The sequence below is a fragment of the Brassica oleracea genome, chromosome C2, assembly GCF_000695525.1.
Source record: "Brassica oleracea var. oleracea cultivar TO1000 chromosome C2, BOL, whole genome shotgun sequence".
NCBI classification, from domain to species: Eukaryota; Viridiplantae; Streptophyta; class Magnoliopsida; order Brassicales; family Brassicaceae; genus Brassica; species Brassica oleracea.
The window spans coordinates 16556188-16568379 of record NC_027749.1 but is presented as its reverse complement, the minus strand read 5'-3'; positions in this window follow the sequence as shown (position 1 = coordinate 16568379).

The window sequence follows — 12192 nt, the reverse complement described above, 5'->3', positions numbered from 1 at the left end:
GAACTGGATGCGAGCCATACATAGGAGTCCTCCGCTCCTGTGATACTTGGCTTTATGCGTAGAATCTCCGGTACATGCTGGGGTAGGATGCTCTGTATCTTAGGGATATTCCATTCCCTCGTTCCTCTACACATGAGGTCTGCGACGAAGAGGTCTTGGTGTATTTCCTGCACAGGGCCGACTGGTCTCGACGGAAATTCCATACTCAACCATGGATCTTTCCACACTCTTGTGCTTTCTCCATCTCCAATGGCTTTGCTCAGGTTTGTTATTAGTAGGTCTCTTCCTACTAAAATGCTTCTCCAGCCATGGGAAGTGGCTTTCGGTGCCTCAGTTTGGAGAAAGGGATTTTTGTTGCAATACTTTCCCCGTAAAACTCTTGATAATAAGAACTCTGGTTTCGTTACTATCCTCCATGCCTGCTTCGCAAGGAGAGCCGCATTAAAGGCTTGAATGTCTCTTACTCCTAAGTCTCCCACCGCTTTAGGTGTCGTGATCTTGTCCCAAGCTACCCAACACAATTTCTTTTTATCTGGATCAGCATCCCACCAAAATCTCGTAAAGGCTGACTGAATCCGACTACACAAACTCACCGGTAATTGGAAGCATGATATCGCAAAGAATGGTTTAGCAATCAGCACCGCTTTCAACATAACTAGTTTGCCGGCACTAGAGAGTTGTCTCGATGCCCAACCAGCTGCCTCCAGTTTGATCTGGTTGACAATGCTTGTGAATATGTCTTTTTTCGTCGACCGAAATGTTCCGGGAGTCCTAGATATTTACCTACTCTTCCTTCCTGTGCAATCCCGAGGTGTAATTTAACACGTTCCCGTATTACCTGCGGGGTCTTTGCTGAGAAGGAAATTGAGGATTTGGCGGTGTTGATAAGCTGGCCAGAGGATGTCTTGTACTGGTGTAGTATCTCCATCAGCGAGCAACAGCTCCTATCGTCCGTGTCCAAGAAAAACATAGCATCGTCGGCAAACAATAGATGGTTTATGCGTGGAGCCGGAATGGCCACTCTCAGTCCCGAAAAATGGCCACTGCGTTGAGCTCGTCTACACAGTCCGGATAACACTTCTCCACACAGTATGAAGATGTAAGGCGATAATGGATCTCCTTGTCATATTCCTCGCGAGGGGAGTACTCTGCCATGTGCTGTATCATTGACGAGGAATGAATATGATACTGAGCTCACACACTACATAACCAGGTTGACAAAGGAGCTCGCAAAGCCGAATCGTTCCAGAACAGTCTCAATAAAATGTCATTCCAACCTATCATAAGCTTTGCTCATGTCCGTCTTAACCGCCATAGAACAATGGATTCCAGCTTCAGACATCTTGAGTGTATGGAGGATCTCATGAGTAATGTGGATGTTGTCAGAAATAGCTCTCCCGGGTACAAAGGCCGATTGGGTTTCCGAGACGATGTCTTGGAGTATAGGTTTGAGTCGGAGTGAGAGGATCTTCATGATAACCTTGTAGAGTACATTACACAAGGCTATCAGTCAATATTCCGATACCAATTTAGCTCCAGTCACTTTTGGTATAAGCAGGACATGAGTAGTGTTTGACGCCGGCGGCATATAACCAGTTCTGAAGAAGTTCTGGATTTCGAGGATCAGAGCCGGTCCGACAGTGCTCTAGTTGGAGTGGATGAAGCTTGCCGAGAAGCCATCCGGGCCTGGTGCTTTGTTCGGATGGATGAGAAACAAGGCATTTTTAATCTCAGCTGCATTGGGTATCAATACGATCTTTTCATTGCGTGAGGCAGATATCCTGGGTTCAATGGCTGATGCGACAATGTCTCTTGTGACTGAAGTAGTCTCGCTTGTTATATCTGATGAGTAGATGCTTGAGAAATAGAGGCCAATTTGATGCGTAATCTGATCCTCTTCGTAGTATGCTGTGCCGTCTTCACCTTCTATTACTGTCAAGCGGTTGTGAGCACGTCGACCTTTAGCTATCGCATGGAAGTAGCCGGAGTTTTTGTCCCCTAAGGATAGCCATACAATCCTACTTCTTTGTCGCCAAAATTCCTCTTCATCTTTATACGTGATCCTTAGCTTCAAGTTGAGAGCTGTAATAAGGGTTTCATCACCTTGTGGATCAGTCATTGCCACTTCCAGACATTGTTTTAGTCTATTGATCTCCTCCTTGCTGTTAACATGCTGTTCTCGAGTCCAAGTTGAGATGGCTCTTCTACACATAGCGAGGCAGGTATTCACGAGAGCTTCGGTATTACCGTTCCAGACCTCAGTTATAAGTTTCTTCACGTCTGCATTGCCCTGAAATTGACGGTCATAGCGGAAGAGGCGTCCTTTATGGCGTTTTGCTGAGTCAAAGACTGTAATCAACGGTCTATGGTCCGAGCTTTCGAAGTTAAGGTATTGACATCTTCCTGTTGGGAATCTATCAGACAAAGCCGGATTAACAACAGTTTTGTCTAGCCTGCAATAGACCATGTGACTGTGTTGTTTGCCTCTCCAAGATAAGCTGTTACCAGAGTGCTTGAGGTCAAATAAATCGCAGCGAGCAAGCATATCTCGGAAGGCTCCAAAAGTTCCTTCTGCTCTTTCCGGACCTCCTGATTTTTCACTGTTATCCACGATTTCATTGAAGTCACCAGTTAATAACCATGCTTCATTTCTATGCAGTGAAAGATCGATCAGAGAATCCCAAATAACTCTTCTATTAGGCACTTCCGGTTCCTCATATACAAAGGTTGCAAAAACAGTAGCTCCCTTATGGGTAATCATGGTATCTATTACATTCTTGGAGGAAGATAGAATCTGGAGATTTATATCTTATTTCCAAAAGAGGGCGAGTCCTCCGCTGCTAGGCCTCTCCGGGGGAACTAGGAAATGATGATCCGCGTCCATAAAATCAAGTTCTTTAAGCACGTAGGAATCTGGATTATTGGTCTCCATGAGGAAGATTACATCTAGGGAAGCTTGTCGTCAGAGCTCCCTAATATGTTGGACTGTCATGGGGTTCCCCAACCCACGACAGTTCCAACTCAATATTGCTAAGGAAGAACGGGAGTTTGCCGAGGAAAATCCGTAGTATTCCTCGAGCTTGCTGGGATTAGCACTATCGGCGGTGTTGTAGCCGACGCAGATGATGCAGCTTGCTGAGTAGTCTGTCTTGTGCCAGCACGCGATGATGTCCCTGGAGAAGCATGGAGACGAGCTATGTTTCTCTTTTTTGTCCCATACCGGAATACGTTTTCGGGCTAGCTCTGACAGTGGTTCTTCTCCCTTTAGCCGTTAGGGGGTGTCTCCGCTTTCTTGTTGGCAAAGTTGAGGTTTCAGTTTGCAAGTTCTCCTGATTGCTATGGATGGGAAGCTCTGATACTTGTAATGTCTCTGTTCTCGCCAGAGCAGCTGTAGCTGAAGATTGTAAGATACAAGTAGCTGCTTCTTCCACATCTCCATTCATCTCGCTCTGAAGTACACGTTGCTTTCTTGCTGCACTTTCCATAGGATCAGGGCAGCATATATATTGAAGAGTAGCTTCTCTAAGCTCTTCCATCACCTCTTCTCTGGAGGGTAATTCAATAGCTGGTGGGAAGTCTCCAGATTCCAAGTTTCGTCCAACCGAGCGTCTAGGAGGTTGGAAAGGAGAACTAGGAGGCGTAACTTCATGGGCTACCACCGGTGATTTGGCTCTCCATTGTAAGACTGGGGAGTTATCCTTACGTTCTGCGATGTTTCCCTCTCCATGTATGTCAGTATGGTTGGCAGTTCTACGCCTCGTATAAGGTGGTGATGCATATTCGTTGATTCTGTGATCCATCTGAGTTCGAGCCTTTTGAGGGTTGTTCTGCTGTAAAGAACTTGGTGTAATCTTGTTTCGCGGTCCTGGCGGATGGAGTGCCGCAGAGGAGACTCTGTTCCCAAAAGGTCGTCTGTGTCGATCCAAACGTTGCTGGTATGGCTTGTTGTAGCCAGTAGACTGGCCTCTTGATTCCCAGACTATTTGGTGAGGCGGTGTGGGAGATCTCTGAATCTTTCTTTGCACTGGAGCGGTGTCCTCTATTGGGCTGGGATATGTTGTAACTCTTTCTGGGCACTGTGACTGTAGATGGGAGAGGCGGTAGCAGTTAAAGCAGTGATTACCCAAGTTTTCATAAACCAGTGCTATAATGCTCTCTTTTCCGGACTCGTAGTCCATTGCAGCCTCCATTATCACTGGTTTCAGATCATCAATTACTACCCTGATCCGAGCTGTAGTTTTCGTCACTTCATAAGTTTCAAGCTCCCCTAGTTCTAGGCCTATGTTGCGTACCACCTATTCGTGCCAGTAGTGGAGCGGGATTCCTCTTAAGGAGATCCAGAACGGAATCTGCGATGGGAAGCTTTGAGAGATAATTGGCTTCCACCGTTGAACTATAATCATCCAGCGCCCAAATTGATAAGGTCTATTGTTGAGGGCGTCTCGACGGTCTTCCTCCTTCTTGAAGCGGAATTGGAAGCAGCCATTACCTTGATCTGAACCTGAGGCGTGTTCCACCAAGTTCCATTTCTTCGCTAGGTAGGAGAGAACGGCTCTCATCTTTTGTTCTTTTGGATTCGTCAACCGACCCACAAGCGTAAGCATGTTTTCCTTAATCAGGTCGGTAGGATCGAACTCCGGTGCTCCCATCCTGAGACGCGGAGGTCCAGTAGAGTTGTGGGCAATAGCTTTGCCTTTCTCTTCAGATGTGAGATTCCTTCTACTTAACAAGTCATTCTAAATATATGATATCTTCTTCAAGTTACTGTGAAATTCTTTTCACGTTCCATCTGAAATTCAGAGATAAAATTCAGTTAAGTGGGATAGAATTGTAGTTACCACTATTGTTAAACTATTGTCGGTTTTATTTCTAAATAAAATTGTATTAAGCGACATATATACATATATAAATAAATATTATCCTTCCTAAAACACTTCACCTATTCAATATGTGTGTGTCGTCAACGTTTGATTTGTTCTAGTCTTATCCCTCCTCCTCTCCTTTAATTTCTTCCTAAGAAAGGATGACACGGGTGTTACACTTTCTCTCTTTGATAATGACACATGGGTTTATTGAGGAAGGAGATGCTTACACTATGTATATAGTCAGTGCCGTTCAAATAATTTTTATATGGTAGCTTCTGCTAGATTTAATTTATTTGATGCAGTGAGTAAAAATTATATATTTATCTGGTGGTTTTATTCATACATAATTTTACCTCATGGAAGTTAAGAAATGTACATCGATGAGCCTATATATGAATATTCCTTGAAAGCAAATGTTTGTTAATGATATTGATCATATTATGCTTATGAAGAGCTGAAAATTGTTTTTCTTGTATCAAGACTCTGGATGCTTCCAAAATTCATGTGTTTGGTATGTGAGCAGCAATTATATGAACTATTAGGGGCAGGGGTGGACAGGGGCGAATGTATGTGTAATGGTATGGGTCACCTGCCCCCTACTGTTTTATACTTTTTCTTGAATAACCTAGAAAGATTTGATGAAATTATTTGTAGTTTAGTGAAAAAACATAAAGAGTGCCTCCGATTCAAAATTGTTTTTGTTATTTTAAGTAGTGTGCCCCCAATTAAAAACGTTTCTAGATCCGCCACTGGGGTGGACCAACCTTGAGAAAGAGTGCCACGTGCCACATACTGATAATATAATTTTCATGTGAAATGATAGATAAAAATATGTAGCTCTTTTGGTCTGACATCCAAGTTCGAACACATTATCTTTCTACTCTTCGATACATTTTTTTGTCATAATCTTCGATACATTTTTAATTACTTTTTAATAAAATACTAGATTGTGATCCGCGCGTCCGCGCGGATGTTTGTTTTTCGATAATTACATAAAGATTTCAAAACACAACAATTTAATGGTTTCATTTGGATTGGATCGGTTCGGATAATGTCGGGTTTAGATCAGGTTTCTATTTTTATAAAATCTGAAATGGAACCGAATTATAAATAGTTTGGGTTTGGTTTAAGTTTAAAACCAAAATATAGTTTGGATATAGGAACTATTTAGATATTTGTGAACATTGATTTGGTTTTAGTTTTTATTTTTTTATTTGTGTTTCAGTTTGGTTCTCGGTTCTCGACTTATCAAATTTCATTTAAACAATATATCTTGTATTTGATAAATAGCTGAGTTAAACTTATTTTCAGGATATATTTTTTAAATTCCAGATATTAAGATTGTTATCATATTAAAATTGTTGCAAATACCAACTTAATAATTATATAGTATTTGAGTATTTTGATGTATAACTATGAATTTTTATTAGATATTTTTGATAAAATATAAATCAATATATTACTATGTAAAACATATTTTTTATTTGAAATATTTAGTAAATAATAAGGACTGGAAATATATTCTTAAAATTTCTACATATTTGTCAATTTTAATAATCTCTCTTAAAATCTATTCAAAATTTAATTTTAATGATCTCAATCTAGATCTGCTCCCATTTATTTTCAAAATATTAGATTCACTCCTATTTTTTTTAATATAAACTTTTGGTTTATTTATGTATACTTATGGTTATATATATATATAAAATATATTTCTTTATAGTGTATGCAATACTCTATAATAATTATATTATTGATTTATATAGTAAGGATAATGTTCATAATGGAGCATTGACTATTTTGAAATTTTTCCAAAATGTATATATTAAAATATAGTAGTATCTAAAATTATTTTAATATAGTCATATGTAAAAAAAATGTACCTATGTATTTAAGATATTTCGTCAAATGCAAAAACCTTACCGATACTCTTCAATACATAAAATAATAAATCTAAACTAATACTCTTCAGTATCATAAATCCATATGTAAGATATTTTCTAATTGCTTGTTCAGTATTTTAATGACATACTTTAAATGAATATGCTAGAATAAAAGGATTTAAATTCGTTCAGTAATATTTTGTTGGGACTAATTTAGATAATATTTTATATGACCCACATTTGTTAGTCAAATTGTAAATGACTAAAGATACCGTAATGAAATCATAAATATCTAACAAAACTCCTTATGATATGAACGTACTGTATTTCGATTTTAAAATAATTAAAATGATTTTATAATTAATATAGGAGTGGCTGACCAATATTTAACTAAGGAACTTTTGTTTTTATTTATGCAGACCCAATTAAACTGAAGCATTATTGTTATCAAATGACGTGATTTTAGGTCCGCTCAGTTCTGTTATTGAAGTTTAAGTACATGTAAATTTATTAGGCAGGGTTATCAAAGTTATAAAAGGAAAGTGTTTAAAGTTTAAACTCAATGACATTCCATAGTAAATATTAGAAAAAATTAAGGGCTAAGTATTAATTGTACTTCATTTTTAATAGATTAGATTTTTCTTTTTCCCTTGTTGGTGTTACTTAAGAATTTTTTTTTCTCAATTTTCTACGTACTTTCATGTTAGTATTTCATAAAATATATTATTTTTCCTTCTCCTATTTATGTAGAACTATTTTTTATTTCTTTATTATATTTTTCTTTTCTTTTCTAGTACTAATTTTTCTATAAAAACTATAGTTTATTCTAATTTCATTCTAATAATTACTCTGCTACTTTGAATTTTTTAATACTTAGATTAATAAAACTAAAAGAATAAAGGTTTTAACTATTATATGCAGTATATAATTTATAACATTACTTAAAATGAAAATTTAAAATTGTGAAAAATTAACTATCAAAAATATAAAAAAATATTATTTTTATATGGTTCATTTAAAAAATAAGATGTGAAATTCAGGTGTCTAATGTAAATTTTTGTAACAAAAATGTCGAATTCCATTAATTATTTAATATTTTAATTTTATATATTTATTTATTGTGCCACACATTAGAAAATTTTTTAGATCAGCCCCTAATTAAGGGGGGTTATTGAAACTAAAGTTTGAGTGGAGTTTTAGAATTTTACAAGTTAAATTTTTTTAAAAAATTGAGTAGATTTGATGAATTGGTACCAAATATTTTGTATAAATTATCACTGATTGTTATTGATTATCATGAATTTTCATATATAATTTTTTTTCTCCAAAAACTTTTCCTTCTAGAATAATATATACATGTTTTATAAAAAATCCTGAAATATAATTATTTGATATTAAAATAATTTTTTTGCTTTTTAATAATGAGTCTTAACATTTTGTCTTGTATGCTTGGTTTTTTGTTTAAGTTTTCTATGATCTTTGTTTATATTCTTATTTAATAGAAAACTATGAATTTTTTCATAATGTTGTTTCTAATGATTTTGTTATAATTTTTTTTTTGTTATCGTTCACTAAACAATAAAAATGTAATACAAACCTTTTGTGTTTGTGTGTATGTGTGTTTTTTGTTTCATAGATTTTAAGGATCTTATGAGTATATATGGTATTTCCAAAGTTGAGTATCTTATATATTAAAACATAAGTCACAACCTTGATTCATGTGTGATTTCAAAAAAAAAAAAAAATTTAATGGACCTATTTCCAGAAAATCATGTTACATTTAATATATAATCTTATCATTTATATTTTGGGCCCACCAGAAATTTTTATTGGGCTATCAATAATCTTATATATTAAAACAGAAGTCACAACTTTGATTCATGTGTGATCTAAAAAAAAAACAGGATCTAATGGACCTATTTCTAGAGAGTCATATTACGTTTAATATCTAATCTTATCATTTAAATTTTAGGCCTACCAGAAATTTTTATTGGGCTATCAATAATTGGATTTAAACAATAGATGATCTATTGGATTTATAGATATTATAAATTAAATAGATAGTATAATTTAATGTTGTAATACTATACCTCTATATGCTAAATATTTAAATATTTGTCGATGTTAACTTTTAAAATTATAAAGATTTTTTTTAAATAACAAAAATCATATTATCTAACAATGATTAATCTTTACTACCTTAAACCAATGAAAACAAATTTTAAACTATATAGTTTATTTTAAAAATTAAACAAAAACTAAATGTTTAATTATTTACTCGATAATATAAATCTATGAAGCAAAAAGTTTAATTTTTTAAAAACTTTATAAATCTGTGAAATATTACAATATATTTAAATATGACAATAAAACAATATTTTACTAATCTTTATATATATAGTTACGATTTTAATAATGAAATAATAATCCGAAAATATATATATAGAAGAAGATACAAATACATGTGAAAGTTTGAAACAATCTATTCAATGGAAAAAAATATACAGTAAACTTATTATGTTTTAAAAATTGATAGACATATATATATTATAATATATACCAATTTAGAATTGAAAACAAAATATTTATATAAAAATAAATAAAAACAAAAATCTGCGCGGTTGCGCGGGTCGAGATCTAGTTATAAGTAAAACTAAAGAAAATCTATGTCTCAATAACAAGAGATTTTAATAGAATTACAAAATCAATGGAAGCTAATTTTTTTGAATAACAAGAGATTTTACATATTATTTAGAAATCCATAAACCAATAACAAATTATTCGAATAATATTTTTAAAATCCTTAAACCTATAACAATTTTCTAAATCAATTAAAATTCAACCACCAATAACCTCCCCTAAATGTCTTTCGAGATTTCAGAAAACTTTACGGTCAAAATATTCAAACAACAAAAACTTTACGGTCAAAATATTCAAACAACATTATCATGTCTAAGTTGCATTTATGACTCCATCAAAAAAAAATGTTTACATCATGTAAAAATTTATGGATCATCATTGTTTTCTACCAAAATATCATATTTTTGTCAAAATAGGACTGATTTTGATGAAACAGTAGAAACTATATCTTCACAAGATATGCCATAAGATCTAAAATTCCGCAGCGATTTTAAATGTTGAATTCTACATTAAATAAAGGAGTTTGTCTAGTTGCAAGAAGAGGAGTTCATTGATAGATATGGTCACCAATGGAAAAAAACATTTAAAATGTCGTATTAGAAATTTGTTTTGATATGATATAACTTTGACGTCATGCATACTTTGAAGAATATGTTTAACAATTTATTCAACACAATTTTAGATGACTTAGTCAAAAAATAATCTGGAAGCTAGAAAAGATTTTTGAGAGCTTAGTGTTCGTCATCATCTTTTGCATGATGATAAATGACAAGTAAAAAGTAACATGTTTCACTTTATACATATATGATACATATGAGTGTTTTAAAAACATGAAATTTACCAACGGTTATATATGCTTTTAGTATTTCTATGTGTGCTGATGCTAATAATAAATAGTTATCAAGCTTAAAAAGTCATGACTATAATGTGATAATGGGGGCTTAGTTGCCAATTAAAACCCATAACTTTCTGCCACATGCAGTAACATCTACCATTGTTTATGCCATTTTTTCTGAAATATATATTCAAAATTTTGTATTTTTAATGATCTTGCAAATTTTTTTGTTATTATAAATAGTGCCAAATTACAAATCTTCCATTATTTCATGGTGATTATATATATAGTATATATTTTATCTCATAAAACAAAGTGGATCAGTCTTCTTTTGCGGGTATGGGAGGGAGACCCTCCGAGGCCTCCATAGCATCGGGTTACCAAGTATGTGACCCTATATGTGCATATTTTCCGACGGCACCTATATATAAGAATAAACTACAAATAATATTTATGACATTAAATCTCATATTGCAAGAAATCCTAGAATTTTTAGGGGTACTAATAGCATGCAGAAGTAAAAACGGTTGATACGTCTTTGTTTGAAACAGAGTAAAACGACCTGAAATATTAGGAACTAATCCAAAATCACCTACTTGATTGACAAATATAGTTTTTGTAGCTGTTTTATCTGCATGACGTTGTGTTAACCAAAATAAATTAACAAATTTAAAGCAGGACTTAGTCCCTCCTATCCTATGAATAATCGAAAATAAATTTTTCAAGTCACTAACAGCATGTTTATTGCAGGTTTTTTAGGTTGAGTCTTTTAGCGTAATATAAGATACAGTCTTTTATTAGATTTGAACTTTCCAATTCTACAATGTTATTTAGTTTCTTTTGGACCTCCAATTTATATTTTATTAGACATTAATTCTTGGACTAGAATTTACTTCCCAACATATATATATATATATATATATATATATCTTATTCAAAACATAGAGATGTAAATACAAATCTAAAAGATTATATTGGATAATATAATTTAGGGGTTTTTGTAAATATGACTCAGAAATTGAAGTCAACACAAAACTAACCCATGTTTTTTTTTTTGAAACTTTGACTTTCTTCTTTCATCTCTAAAATTAAGATTATCCACGAAAATGCCATCACTTTTTTTTTCTCTTCGAAAATGCATATTTTACTCTATCATCCTCAAGTATTCTCAATATTGCCATTGCCATCAATACACCAACCACCATGAACAACCAATTTCTCAATTCTTATGAGCTAAAACAACACCTATTTCATTTTTTCTCCATATTCATCCAAAAAAACCCAAGATTTTGATTCTAAAATTTTTATTGTTCATAGAGCCATTGAAGCTTACAATTCGTGGTGGGTCAGTTTTGTTTGAGATTATGGGTGCTTGGAGAAGACTTATGTGTGCTAAACAAGTTATCTCACTGTTTGAAACTATGAAATCGTTTTTTTTCCAGATCTGTTAGTCCAAACGACTTACATGGAAGTCTTATGGTCAATGCAGGGGTTAGTTTTGCAATTGACTTTTAAATGTGTTTTTATAGACGACTTACATGGAAGTCGTCCATCTTTTTTGTTAATTTTTTTTTTGAGTAAACAGGTTAGTTTTGCATTTGACCGGATTGTGCCAGAAATTTGACTAAACACGTAAGTCGTCCAGTAGAAAATTAAAAAAATCAATATTTTGTTATACCTAGACAACTTACATGGAAGTCGTCTCAGATTAGTTTTGCAACTGAAAAATAAAACAAAAAAATTATTTTTTTCTAGACGACTTACACAGAAGTCGTCCGTCCGAACGACTTATATTGAAGTCGTCAATGATTTTATTCTGAGATTCTGGTCAAACCTTGCTTATCTTAGACGACTTCCATGTAAGTTGTCGGACGGACGACTTCCATGTAAGTCGTCTAGAAAAAAAATAATTTTTTTTTGTTTAATTTTTCAATTGCAAAACTAACCTGAGACGACTTACATGGAAGTC